The 14,032-nt window shown below is 34.9% G+C and overlaps 1 long non-coding RNA gene across 2 annotated transcripts in view; it reads right to left on the reverse strand.

Annotated features, from left to right (window-relative positions):
• Window positions 1-342: 342 nt before the first annotated feature.
• LOC309659026 overlaps window positions 343-14,032 on the reverse strand; it is a 139,527-nt gene continuing 125,837 nt past the window's right edge. For both annotated transcript variants that reach the window (XR_014262515.1, XR_014262516.1), the window contains exon 3: window positions 343-6,645. This is a non-coding gene — a long non-coding RNA (uncharacterized lncRNA). The remainder of the gene's footprint in view (window positions 6,646-14,032) is intronic.

Below are 14,032 nucleotides of genomic sequence, written 5' to 3' on the forward strand. Positions count from 1 at the left end.
TAGAATTCTCTAAGAAGGTAGAAATAATCTCAGAATGCCCTGCTATATAATATCTGGGAAATTTTATATAAAAATGCCATTTTACTCTACCATGGACCTGGAAGTCAGTGATTCAAACTTTGTCCCTGTATAGACTATCATTAAAAATGTCATGGTTTAGGGGGGTGGGGGAGGGATGGAGTGGGAGTTTGGGGTTAGCAGATGCAAACTCATATATAGAATGGATAAACAACAAGGGCCTACTGAATAGCACAGTGAACTATATTCAATATCCTACGATAAACTATAATGGAAAAGAGTATAAAAAAGAATATATATTTTATGTATATATATATATATATATATATATATATACACACACACAACTGAATCACTTTGCTCATTATTTATAATAGTCAAGATATGGAAGCAACCTAATGTGCATTGATGGATGAATGGATAAAAAACTACATATACATACATATATATATGTGTGTGTATACACACACACACACATATACACACAATGGAATATTATTCTGCCATGAAAAAGAAGGAAACTGTGCCACTGGGGACAACATGGATGGACTTTGAGAACATTATGCTAAAGGAAATAAGTTGAACAGAGAAATGTAAATACTCTATGATCTCACTTACATGTGGAATCTAAAACAAACAAAAAAGAGCTCATGGATACAGAGAACAGATTGATGGTTGCCAGAAGAGGTACGGTAAGGGGGTTGGCAAAATGGGTGAAGGGTATTAAAAAGTACAAACTTTCTACTAAAAATAAGTAAGTCATGGGGACGTAATGTATAGCATGGTGACTATGGTTAATAGTACTGTATTTTTGTGTATTTGAAAGTTGCTAAGAGAGTAGATCTTAAAAAGTTTTCATCACAAGAAAAAAAATTTGTAACTATGTATGGTGATAGATGTTAACTAGACTTATTGTGGTGATTATGTCACAATACATACAACTATCAAATCATTATGTTGTACTCCTGGAACAAATATAATGTTACATGTCCATTATAGCTGATTTTTTTTTAAAAAGCTAAACATAGTATTATCACATAATCCAGCAATTACACCCCTAAGTATTTATCCAACTGATTTGAAAACACATTCACACAAAAATGTGCACATATTTATATCAGTTTAATTCATAATCACCAAAAACTGTAAGCAACCAAGATGTTTTTCAATAAGTGAAAATAAGTGAATGTATATAAAAAGTCCTGATACATATATACAATGAAATATTATTTAGTGATAAAGAGAGACAAGCTAATAAGCCATGAAAAGTCACAGATGAACCTTAAATGTGTACTGCTGTTTGAAAGAAGCCAGTCCAAAAAGATCACATACATTATGATTCTATTTATATGACAACCTGTAAAAGACAAAACTGCAGAGATGATAATCATATCAGTGGTTTCCAGAGATACAAGTCGGTGAAGAAGGTTAAATAGGTGAAACAATTCTGTATGATATTGTAATGGTGAATACAAGACACTAAAAATTTGTTAAACCCATTTGAACTATTCAACACAAAGAATGAACCTTGACAAAAGAACCTAACTATATTACAAATGTGTGAAACAACTTACCGAAGGGGGTTGGGGGGAAGGTGCTGACTTAAGTAATTTTGAAAATGAGTGGAGTCTATAAAATTAGGGGCAAAAGAAATTGTATGTAAGCATTTGTGTTCTAGTTGATAAAGTGATATCCCAAGAGGGATGGGATAACAATACTAATACTGCTATGCATGCATACTGGAGTAGAACAATTAAGTAAATGGATGGTGAATGGAAGAAACCAGGTTTCTCATTGTTAGAGTGGTAGGTTACAAATAAGCAAGAAGAGGGGTCTAGAAGAGCCATGTGGTAGTGGATTACAGTCTGAGACATCAGCATGAACTGGTGTTTAGTTTAATACAAATATAAGTGATTATACAAAAAGATCTCTTATAGATATGTGTACACACACAGCTTAGTATACACACATATATGTCTGTGCTCTATCAGCTGAGAGGGCTTAGAAGCAATGATACCCCAGCTGCAACAGCACACCTAGCCCCAGATATTGGTTTCTAATACCATTCTGCAATAAAAAAAACCAGGACTCCTGGGGGTCATGGCTGGTTCTAGCACTGGGGCAAGAACTATACAAGATGAGCCTATAGCTTCTTGTAGTGCCAGAAAGTATGGAAGTGCTCTCATACACATACACACACAGCTATCTCAAAGGGACACAGGAGTCGACTTGAGCTCCCAAAGACCAAAGCTGGAACAATTTGAACCATAAAATAAAGTAGTATTGTATTATAACCAAAGCATAAAATAAATATTCATTATTTCATATCTGATCTAAGTAAATAACTGAATAAATAAAGAAGTGGGAAAGAATTAACATATCTCCCATGCAGAATTCCAAATTATTTATGTAGATACTCCACCCTCCAAGAGGTGAAGCGTAACTCCCCTCTCAAGCGTGGACTGCGCATAGTAACTTCCTACCAAGGAATACAATATGGAAAGAGGAGGAAAGAGTAACTTTACAATGGAGAAACCCACCAAACACTACCTCAGCCAGATAGCAAGGTCCACATTGACAATGGACACATTGTTATTATGTCATGTAGATAATATGTACCCAAGTATGATTTGATGAAAATGGCACTTTACCTCTGTGATCTTGCTCCAAAAAACACATAACCCAAATCAAATCATAAGAAAAAAATATTACAAATCCCAACTAATGTTCATTTCACAAAATATTTGGCCAGTACTTCTCAAAACAAGATCATTAAAAGTCATTAAAATCTTAGAAACTGTCACAGCCAAGAGGAACCTAAGAAGACTTATGACTAAACATAATGTAGTATTCTGAATGAGATATGAAACAAGAAAGAAAAGGAAACAAACAGAAAAAAAACCCAAAAAGAAATATGAATAAAGTATGCACTTTATTTAATATGTCAATATTCATTCATTAATTATACCAAATGTACCATACTGATGTAAAATATTAATGAGAGAAATTGAGTGGATATGTGGGAACTCTGTAATAACTTCACAAGTTATCTATAAATCTAAAACTGTTCTAAAATAAAAAGCTAATTTAAAAAACAATTAGTTAACTTCAGAGGATAATAAGGAAACAATTCATTACCTTGAAAATTGGTAAATTAAAAGAAAAAATCATGCATTTATCCTGTCACTCATAAATGAACTATATCCTGAGTAATTGTGGTGGCTTTGCAATGTCAACTTGGCTAGGCTGATTTACATTTCCAGAGTTCCCCTTCTTGTACGTTTCTGATTAAGGCAGTCCACAAGGGACGATTCAAGGCCCATGTAGGATGAAGCCTGTTGTGACCCCAAGCACACCTGGCAGGTGAGGCCAGTCTTCCTCAAGTCAGGTTGTTTGAGACTGTAGCCCAAAGCAAGTGGTAAACCCCACCTTTCACTAAATATCAGCACAAGACCAATACATAGCAAAACTATTACCATGAGGGAAAGTTGAAAATAATTTTGAAGAGAGGGTAAGCAAGACAGAAGTCACAGTCTACTGTAAACTAACCTAGGAAGTGACATTCCATCACTTTTTCCACATACTATTCTTTACAAGAGTCACTGGGTCTAGCCTACACTCAAAAGGAAGGGGTTACAGGAGCACATGAATACCAGGAGACAGGGGAGACATTTTAAAAGTTGCCTAACAGAGTTTGCCCTCTGAGCCCCACTGATTCACTTCCCTCTCACATGCAAAACACATTCATCCTCTCCTAGAGTCCGCAAATTCTCATCCCATCACAGAATCAGCTCAAAGTCCAGAATCTCATCATCTAATTCAGGTCCATGTGTAGACTGGGCTCCTCAGGTACAATAACTATTTTTTTCCTTTCTAATAATTAAAGATGCTTAATTTCCAAATGTAAAACTTGAAATAAAATTAACTTCAAAGTAAATACCTTCTATCTGTCATTAGCAAATCTTGCATCATTCATCATATATACATATATGCAAATGGAACCTCAAATGATGCTTCTAGACCCTACAGCTTCCCTATCTCTCCAGATATCAGAACCACTTCTCTTAGAGCGTTAGCAAACTCTCCCCCCTAGACACAAATCAACCCATCAAATGACCACAGAGCAGAGAAAGAGAGAGATCTCCTCCTTTTGAAAGTCAATTTATAAAATTCCAGAGAAGGCTTCTGACTGGTCCACTTTGAGTTACATGCCTGTTGCTGGGTTGATCCTTGATCAATAGGAAGGGTACTGCCATCGCAAACTCAAGAGAATGGGAGTAGAAGAGGGCCAGGTCCCCTGAAGGGAAGAGGGTGGTTACCAGAGGAGGAAGGAAAGAAATACGGGACAAACAGAAAAAAGTTTCATTATAATGTTTATTTTAAATCTAAATCAATTACTATGTGAGTTATCTAGCCACACCTAAAAGGTACAAAGAAACAAACATTTGGATTCAGGTCACTTTACCTGAGCCAAGATTTCCTGTTCTTGAATATCAATAATCTTTATAGTCATTCATATTCATTATATATTTAAAATTTCAGTTCATTTGCATTTAATGTTTCCCACCTTGATTAGAAGAAGAATATATGTATTTGGTTTTTATCCAAGCAAAGATTTGCACTATATTAGTCTGTGTACATTGGTGTTGTACATTAATGTTAAAATAGGTTTTAGGTATGACTCAAATGTAAAAGTTCTCCAATATAACTCACCAAGTAAAAACATGGTAGGTGCAACACAGCATCTTTTAAAAAGTAATCTCTCTCTTATAAGAAGGTGATACTACTGACATGCTGTTGATATGTTATTTGTTTTGAATTTTATTTTCAACTTCTTTATTTTAAAATAAAACACATATATGAAAAAAAACAGAGAATAAATAAATAACTTAATGAGTTATTTTAAGGTGAACTCACTTATAACTACTATCCAGATCATAAAATAGAATTTTGCAAGACATCCATAAGCCCTTCCACGTAACCCAACACAATAACAAGTCCCCCACTCCCCCAGATATAACTACTATCCTGATGATTGTAAAAACCACTGCCTTCTGTTTCATTATAGTTTTATCACCCAAGTACTGTTTAATTAAACAAGGAGACCATTAGATTGAAGTGACTCTAATGCCATGGCCTACACAAGTAGCCTGTAAGTTGCCCAAGTTTACAAAATTGAAACCTAGGGACAACCAGTCACAAACAGCCAGGCTTTAAGCTGTAGCCAATCAATAATCTCCTTACTTTGCTTTCACATTTTCTCTATAAAAGTCTCTCCCCTGAGCTCCTGTTGGTGGAGCTCTACTAACTGCTTCCAGTTTGGTGTTGCCTGATTAGAATGGATTTTTGCTCAAATAAATTCTTAAAATTTTTAATATGCCTCAGTTTGTCTTTGAAAATTATGCATCCCTAGACACCATAGTTTAATCTTGGCCCCTTTTAAAATTTTGCTGTTTCTTTTAAATCTCTGTTAATCTATAGGTTCCTCCTTCATTCCTTTCTTCTCCTTATAATGTACCTATTAAAGAACCTGGGGCATTTGACCTGTTGAATATCCCAGCAGGTTCCCTTAGCAGTTAAGTTCTTTTGAGTATGTTACTTCAGCTCTCCCAATGATCCTGTGAGATCGTTAATAACCCTGAATAAATCCCTTTCTGTTTAAACTAGCTAGAGTGAGTCCAAGTGCCTGCAACTAAGAACCTTGATTACAAAATGAGAATAACTTTTTTATTACAAAGTTAATTTCACATACATAATTTTATATATATATATACATATATATGAAGTGGAAGGTAGGATGAGGATGATAGTTATCTGTGACAAAACACTTACTGAAATTTTTATTACCCTAGGTGAAAAACAAATCTGTATCATGAGCAACAGTGTTACAGCTTAGTTTCTTAAAGTCATTTAGACATTAAAGTGGCAAATCTTTCTAAAGGTGTTTATCACTTGTTAGAGATTCCTGTGCAGATCTCTGTCAATGGGATGATAGTAGGTAAAGACATGAGTTGATATGGATGAAAATCTCCATGCAGAGACACATGTAATGAGAGATCTGTGGCACATTTTAGGTTTGTAATATCTCCAACAAAACCCAAATTAGCTGTATAATTTGAAAATGAAATATAATTTAGCCTATAATAAGCATAAACAATGTATATGATACTCCCCAAAACAGAGGTAATCATTTATCTTTATATTCAAGTTGAATTGTCATATAATTTAAATGAGACCAAAGAGAAAAGACTCAAAACATGGACAACATCCTTAACAAAAATCAAAGTCCGTAGGTATGAAGTGACTTTAGGGGTAATTACTCTCAGATTTAATGTAGGAAAGACCATGAAGACGCAGAAGTATTACCTGAAGGGAGCCAGGAAACAGCAAGTAAGATTATGGACAGACAGAATGTGAACATTCTAATCCAATACCTTTATTGACTACCCCATTCTGTAAATACAAAAGGAAAAACTGAGGAAAAGGCTGGATAGTAATTTAATAAACTTACCAAATGTTTTACATGTTTTCCATTTTACCAGGCAAGGGTCCAGAAGCATAATTACTGTTTTAGCAAAATGTATCCTTGGCATCACCAAGAGTGGTTGAAAGTTCTTCAAGCAGTACCTTAAAGAAGGATAAGAAAATAGTGTCAAGATATATAATGTAGAATAGGAATGTGTTGGTCATAATATCATGACAGAAACATTAACAGAGATAATGCTAAAAATCTGCCCATTACATACATTATAAGGTAATATAAAGAGTGACCTATTCCAAAATATCTAGCTGGGAACAAATCACTCTTTGTATTCCAGGCATTTCTTTATTCAGTTTTACTTAATATCAAAATTCATTTACACTCCAACACATATCTGTAGAACACTGAAAGACAACAGCCTACAGCAGAAATGGCAAGTGTGGCAGGCACTGTGCTATCTCTCCCAGCCACATGTTTATATCAGATATTCCTAACTGATCATATCACTCTTTCTTGAGCTGGGCAAAGATTCAGAACCCTTCTCAATTCAGTGCTCCAGACAGCTACTATTAATTGAATAAACAAAGATGATCCTTGAAATGAAATCTATTTTCCCTCCCTGGCCTGGAGTAAACAGACAAGAGGATAACCTCAGATTATTCTGCAAAAGATTAGCCGAAAAGTAGTCAGTGATAAGCAGTAAGAATATGCACCACTGATAATTTTCACACGGAATAATGCTTCATAATGAGAAGTTATTAACTTAGATTTGAAAAGTCATTTATTCAAGTGGTATAATAGTCAACTGATTTAAATCCCTTATTTTTCAAATCATATTGTTTAATCTTCTATATTACACGGAGTGTCCCTCTCATAAAAGCCATATTTCATAAAAAGATACTGTGGACATCCTTTAAATGCATCTTTCTGAAGAAAGTACATGTGTTAAATAGACTAACCATGATGCATCAAACTTTGATATATAAATGTATATTTCTTTGAAAATGTAAATTCAATAAAAAAAATTATTGAGCTTCTACTGTTGTAAACATAGCAGATGACTGTGTAGTGATTCTGAATCCATGCTCTGGAATCCTAGCACTTGCAGTCAATTGCTGGTCCCACCACTATATGACCTTGGGGCAAGTAACCTCTAATCTGAGTTTCTTCATCTATAAAACGGAGTAAAAATGTTACTGATGTCATTGTAATCTGTATAGACTAAAGAAATATTATACCACAGCACATATAACAGTATCTACCTCTAGTAAATAGTTAAAATTTTCAGATATCATTATTATTGTTGCTGTTATTATTATTATGTGAAGACCAATATGATTCATTTATTGTTGTCATCTCTTGCTTTAAGAGTCTAAGAGCATAAGGTAAGATAGTAGGTGGAGAGTGGGAGATGAGAGGAAGAAATGGAATATATATCACAGAATAATATTGCTATAATATATAACAGAATAATATTGGTACATTGACATAAAATTGTTATATGAATTCAACTTCAATTATTACAACTCAAAAAACAGGTGAAAGAATTAAGAAAGTCTTAATTGAGAAGATAAAATTTAAGAAAGTCCTGGTAAAATACACATGATTTCAATGGAGAAAAGAACCAACACGAGCAGAGCTGGAAAGAAAGGAGAGGACATGTTTAGAGAATAATGAGCCAGAGATTATAGCAGTGAGTAAAGAAAAATGTGAAAATATAATTTAAAAGGCACACTGAACCATATTTTGAAGGGCCAAGAATGCCACACTGAAAGATTGAATTTGAGTAAAATTAAGTTAGAGAATCAAGATGTAATCCAGACCTATAAATCTGTTTATAATAATAAAGCATAATCGCATCCTTTTATGAGACAATGATAATCCTACCCTCAAAAGTTGGGAGGCCAGTCAAGTGTGCTTTATTATTCATTTACTATGAATTATAGTAAATACTATTTTAAATTAACATTTTAGAATTACAGAGAGTCTTGTAAAATCTAATTTACCTCAGAATTTGCACAGTGATACTCTAATCTGTGTTTTACTCTCTCAAATCATAACCAATAAATACAGGTCACGTAAAAATTTTTTGCAAATCTGATATTTTCAAACGTATTTATAATACCCAAATAATAACCTATATCAATAGCAACATCTTAAAATTCAACAATCTTTAAATATCCATTTATTGTAACAAGTAATTAGCTCTAAATTCTACATTCAACTAAAAAAGCACTGGATTTGGTTTTATAAAGACTTGAAAAGGGACATAAAATCTTCTCTTCAGTAAAGGATATCTATTTAAGGGGAGTTCCCTGGTGGCACAGTCATTAAGAATCCACCTGCCAGTGCAGGAGACACGGATTCGATCCCCGGTCCAGGAAGATCCCACATGCTGCGGAGCAACTAAGCCCATGTGCCACAACTACTGAGCCCGCATGCCACAACTACTGAAACCCACGTGCCTAGAGCCTGTGCTCTACAACAAGAGAAGCCACCACAATGAGAAGCCCACGCACCACAACGAAGAGTAGCCCCCACTCGCTGCAACTAGAGAAAGCCCGCGTGCAGCAACGAAGACCCAACACAGCCAAAAATAAATAAATAAATTCTAAAAAATAAATAAAATAAAATAAAGGCCCTTCTATCACTTAGAATCTAAAAAAGGATATCTATTTTTTAGTAAAGGATATCTATTTAAGGAAATTAGATATTCACGTTTTTTAAAAAATAATAATTAAATATCACGTTAAATGGCAAGAACAAAGATGAAGGTGGAAGGAGCTAACCTTTTTTGAGAGCTACATACTTTACATCTCCTATCTCATTGAATCTACTCAGCAGTCCCGCTTTTGCAAGTAGGAGAGGTCACCGAAAGTCCTTGCTCTGACGAACACTTGAGGCTAAGGCTGGACTCTGGAGCTAGAAGTTCAAATGTTAGTGCTGCCTCTTAGAGGCTTTGTGATTTCAGGCAGATGATTAAGCCTCTTTTAAGTCTCAGTTTCTTCATTTGTTAAACTGGAAAAGTAACAGTATTTAATACACATAGATGTTGTGAAGGGGAACTAAGGAAGTAGGTATATGTGAAATGATAATGCCCTATGACAGCATTTACACAAAGTGCTTTCTAAAGAATCCTAGTCCTAGAAGATTGCTATGACCAAAAAAGGATATATAGTCTTTTAGACTGATGTTTGGGGAATCTTACGCATAATTTCTACCTTTCGGAGATTTGTAGTGTTCATAAAGAAGTTCTGCAGTCGAGAAAAGTTCTCTAACTCATAAATTCCTCAAATTTATTTGGCCATAAAATACTGTTTTCTTCTTTTCCTTTCTTCTTCTATTTTTTTATCTTTCTTTCTTCCTTGGTTTGTGTGTTTGTTTATTTGTTTGCTTGCTTGCTTTTACATAGCATTTAAACCCCTATATCCAAGGAAAATCGTTCCACAGCACATTCTATAGAAAGCACTCTATAATAAAAAGTTAGTATTCACAAAGACATGAGAAATTCAAACAATTAACAATTAAAAAGTCCAAATGTAGAAGAGGTGAGTGAGAGATGGAATGGTCAGGACTGCCTTACAAAGGAAGAAAATTTGATGCAAAGCTAAAAATTTAGACAAACAGAAAAAAGGACAGATCTGTACTTCAAGGAAGCACACCATGGGCAGAGTAAACATATCAATAGTTCAAATGGAGAGTATGTCAGGATTAATAATGATAGTTAGATATTCTAGCTAACACATAATATTTCGCAGGCATTATCTCATCTAGCAGGTAAGAAGACTGGTGAAGTAGATTAGAATCAAATTTGGAAAATTTTGAGGATTATCTTATATAATTCTCTTATTGAAAAAAATCCCTAGGTAATTTAAGCTTTCAGGCCTTCAGAAAGCATTTGTTAAAAACTGATTTCGGACTGACAACAGATCAGTTACATCTTTCTCTCAGTGTTGCAACACTTAGGACATTTTGTTTGCATTGTTCTTCAGCTGTGTCATATCAACCACTGGATGGTGAGTTTGAGCATAAAACGACTTTGTTTCCTTCTGTCTGCAGACAGGTAATAGGATTTCAATAAAGCTTTGGAAAATTAAAAAAAAAAACTGATTTCAGAAGCAACGTGCTAGATGCTATGTATTAGAAGAGTAGAGAATAAGAGAGACATACTTAAAGTGAATTGGAGAAAGGAGACTGTAGTCAGGGAGACCAGTTAGCAAGGTACCAGGTATAAGATGATGAGGGCATAGAGATGGGTGGAATTAATGATCAAGGTAGAAACAAAGAAAAGTACTAAATGAGAAGTCAGTTCTGGGTGTCAGTGGTTAAGGGAGTGACAATCAAGACAAAAAATGGCTTATTCTTCCAAAGCAAAGTCTTCAACTGCAAGTTTTGATGCATTAGGGTTTGTGAAATCAGTTTAATGGTTCACAACACTTTATTGCATTCGAAGAAAAAGAAGAGAAAATATCAGAGTGTACCATGCATAGGAAGTACTGTTTCATAAAACTTTTATTTCAGAAATATGTATAGATAGATTATGGACTGGGTTATCTGTTGTGAAAAAATGTTTAAGAGCCTATGAAACTAAGGAATGAAATACAGCAATCAAATCACAAAAAAAGAGATGAGCAAAAATCAGCCAGTCTTTTCTGTACCTATTGAACCAGAGAGGCAACAGATTCAGAGATACCAGGCACCATGGTGGGTAGTGGGCGTGAGGGGAGGAAGGAGTGTGTAAAGTACAAGACTGAAAACACGATATTAAATGAAAGTATGCTTAGTGAACACTGTAATCTACAGCCATCTTGTCTTATCAGCTTCCTGAAAGCCAGCAACCAGGTTTATACTACCAAGCAGACTACTGAAGAATCCTCCTCTAGAGAATCTAACTAGCCTTACATATATCTATTGATATTTTAGAGCCTTCCAATAAAAGAAAGTTACCTAATAATGAAGCCCATCAATCAGAAAACCCCACCCACTTACCCAATATACCCAATAGCTTATTTAGTACCTCATACTTAAGGATATTTAGAAAACCTAAAGAAGCAGTTAAAACAGGGGAATCCTGAGGAAATGCAAACAACACAAAGTGCAGCAGCAAGCTTCAAAGAAGCTTCAATATCCTCAGATAGAGAAAAAATTGTATCAATGTGATAAGATATGGATGGCTATTTTAAAAAAACAAACAAAGAAGAAAGCACAAAAACAAGTTCTTATAAATTAAAAATAAGACAGAAAAAAATAGAAAAAAAAAATAGCATGTTCAAAAAAATAAAATTTAGAAGATTTATTGGAAATTAGAACCAAAAGAAAGGAGATGAACAAAAGGAGAGAAAAGAAAATGAAAGGACCGATTGATGAATGCCAATATCCAACAGAAAGGGGGACCATGTGATGATGCTCTGGCCAATGAGACGTAAGTCATTGTTACGTGGAGCTTCTAGAAAACATAAGAAAGAAGATGTAGCAAGCACATGGCTTCTGCCCTTTTCCTTTCCTTTTCTTCCTGCCTGAATATAGATGAGATCCTAGAAATAAAGCATGTGTCTTGCAACCTAGAGGTGACCTGCATGATACAAAAGCCACATGAGAAGAACTGGAAAGTTAGAATGGAACTTATGTCTCTAATGGCATAGTGGAGCCTGTATATCAGCACTGAACATTCTTTCACTGGACTTCTTATTACCTGAGTAAAATTGAATCCCTATTTTGTAGTCAAGTTCTCTATAATTAGCCAAATGCATCCAATTTCATTATCATAGTACACTAATTGACTCAGCAGAGAACAATATGTAAAACATCATAAGAATAAAAACTCTAAATATTAATGTAACCAAAAATTATAATATGCAATCATATTATAAACTGGGAAAAGAGGGTTGCAATATAGCACAAATCCTTGAAATAGAAAAGCTGAAATAGCATATTCAAGTTTAAATAAATATATGAAATTAATGTATTAAGAGAGAGCAGTATAAGTACATAAATTTAAAATATGGAGGGAAATATTTTAAAATACATATAAGAGTTGAAAGTGGTTGCCACAGGGAGGAATGTTTTGATAATAAAAAGAAATACAGCAGGAGACTGAATTTTTAGTTGTAATTCTTTCAACACTAGTAGACTTTATTAAGTGCTCTGCATGTATTTTTTTCTCTTTTTTTTTAAATTTATTTATTTATTTATTTTTGGCTGCGTTGGGTCTTCATTGCTGCGGGCGGACTTTCTCTAGTTGCGGCATGTGGAGGCTACTCTTTGTTGCAGCGCGTGGTCTTCTCATTGCGGTGGCTCCTCTTGTTGCGGAGCACGGGCTCTAGGCGCCCAGGCTTCAGTAGTTGCAGCACATGGGCTCAGCAGTTGTAGCTCGCAGGCTCTAGAGCGCAAGCTCAGTAGTTGTGGTGCATGGGCTTAGTTGTTCCACAGCATGTGGGATCTTCCCAGACCAGGGCTCGAACGCATGTCCCCTGCAATGGCAGGCGGATTCTTAAACTCTGCACCACCAGGGAAGCCTTGCATGTATTTTTTTAATTTAGAAATTATTTTAAGATAAGGGGCAGATTCCTGGTGTCCTTAACCATGCCCTTATCCTCTAGCCTTCAGCCTTTAAAAATTTGGTAAAGTTGCACTTTCATTTTCTTTCTTTTTTTAATGGCTATATAATTGACATATAACATTAGTTATATTAGTTTTAGATGTACAACATAATTATTCAGTATTTGTATATATTGCAAAATGATCATCACAATAAGTCTAGGTAACATCCATCACAATTCTTTTTTTTTAAGATCTCTTAGCAACTTCCAAATATGCAATACAGTATTATCAACTATAGTCACCATGCTATATGTTACACCCATGACTATGTATTTTATAACTGAAAGTTTGTACCTTTTGACCCCCTTCACCCATTTTGCCCAACCTCCCACCTACCACCTCTGGCGACAACTAACCTGTTCTCTGTATCTATGAATTTGGTTTTTTGATTTTGTTTTTTTAAATTCCACATTTAGTACTTTCATTTTCTTAAGTGGCTCATGAGCCCTTCTAGTGACTTCAAATTTAAAGTAAAAAAAAATACAAACTCTTTTAAGTATCACAGCACTCCTTTATGATGGCTGGCATTTGAATACCCATATGCTCCACATACCCACCCATCCAGTGGTAGGCATCCAGGTTCATCTATCCCTGCCCAGGTGACAGACATCCAGGCTGCTTCCAACTCTTGCCTCCATCAATGTTTCTACAGAGAAAATCTCTATGCATGTCCTCTCAATTCTCCTGAGATACGTACTCAGAAGTAGAATGATGGATTTACAGGATACACTTGTACTTCATCTGAATCAGCCATGCTGCATTGCTCTCCACTACCACCGGGAGTGCAATAGTGTTCTTATGCTTTCATATATCAGTTACTGTTACCCGTCTTTCTAATGTTTGCCAGTCTAAGGATTTAAGGTCATTGTTCAATGTTGCTTTAATTTGCATTTCTTATATTACTCATTATTTTGACCACCTTGTTACATGCAT

The sequence above is a fragment of the Balaenoptera physalus genome (genome assembly GCF_965194825.1).
Source record: "Balaenoptera physalus genome assembly, chromosome: 3".
In the NCBI taxonomy this organism is placed as follows: Eukaryota; Metazoa; Chordata; class Mammalia; order Artiodactyla; family Balaenopteridae; genus Balaenoptera; species Balaenoptera physalus.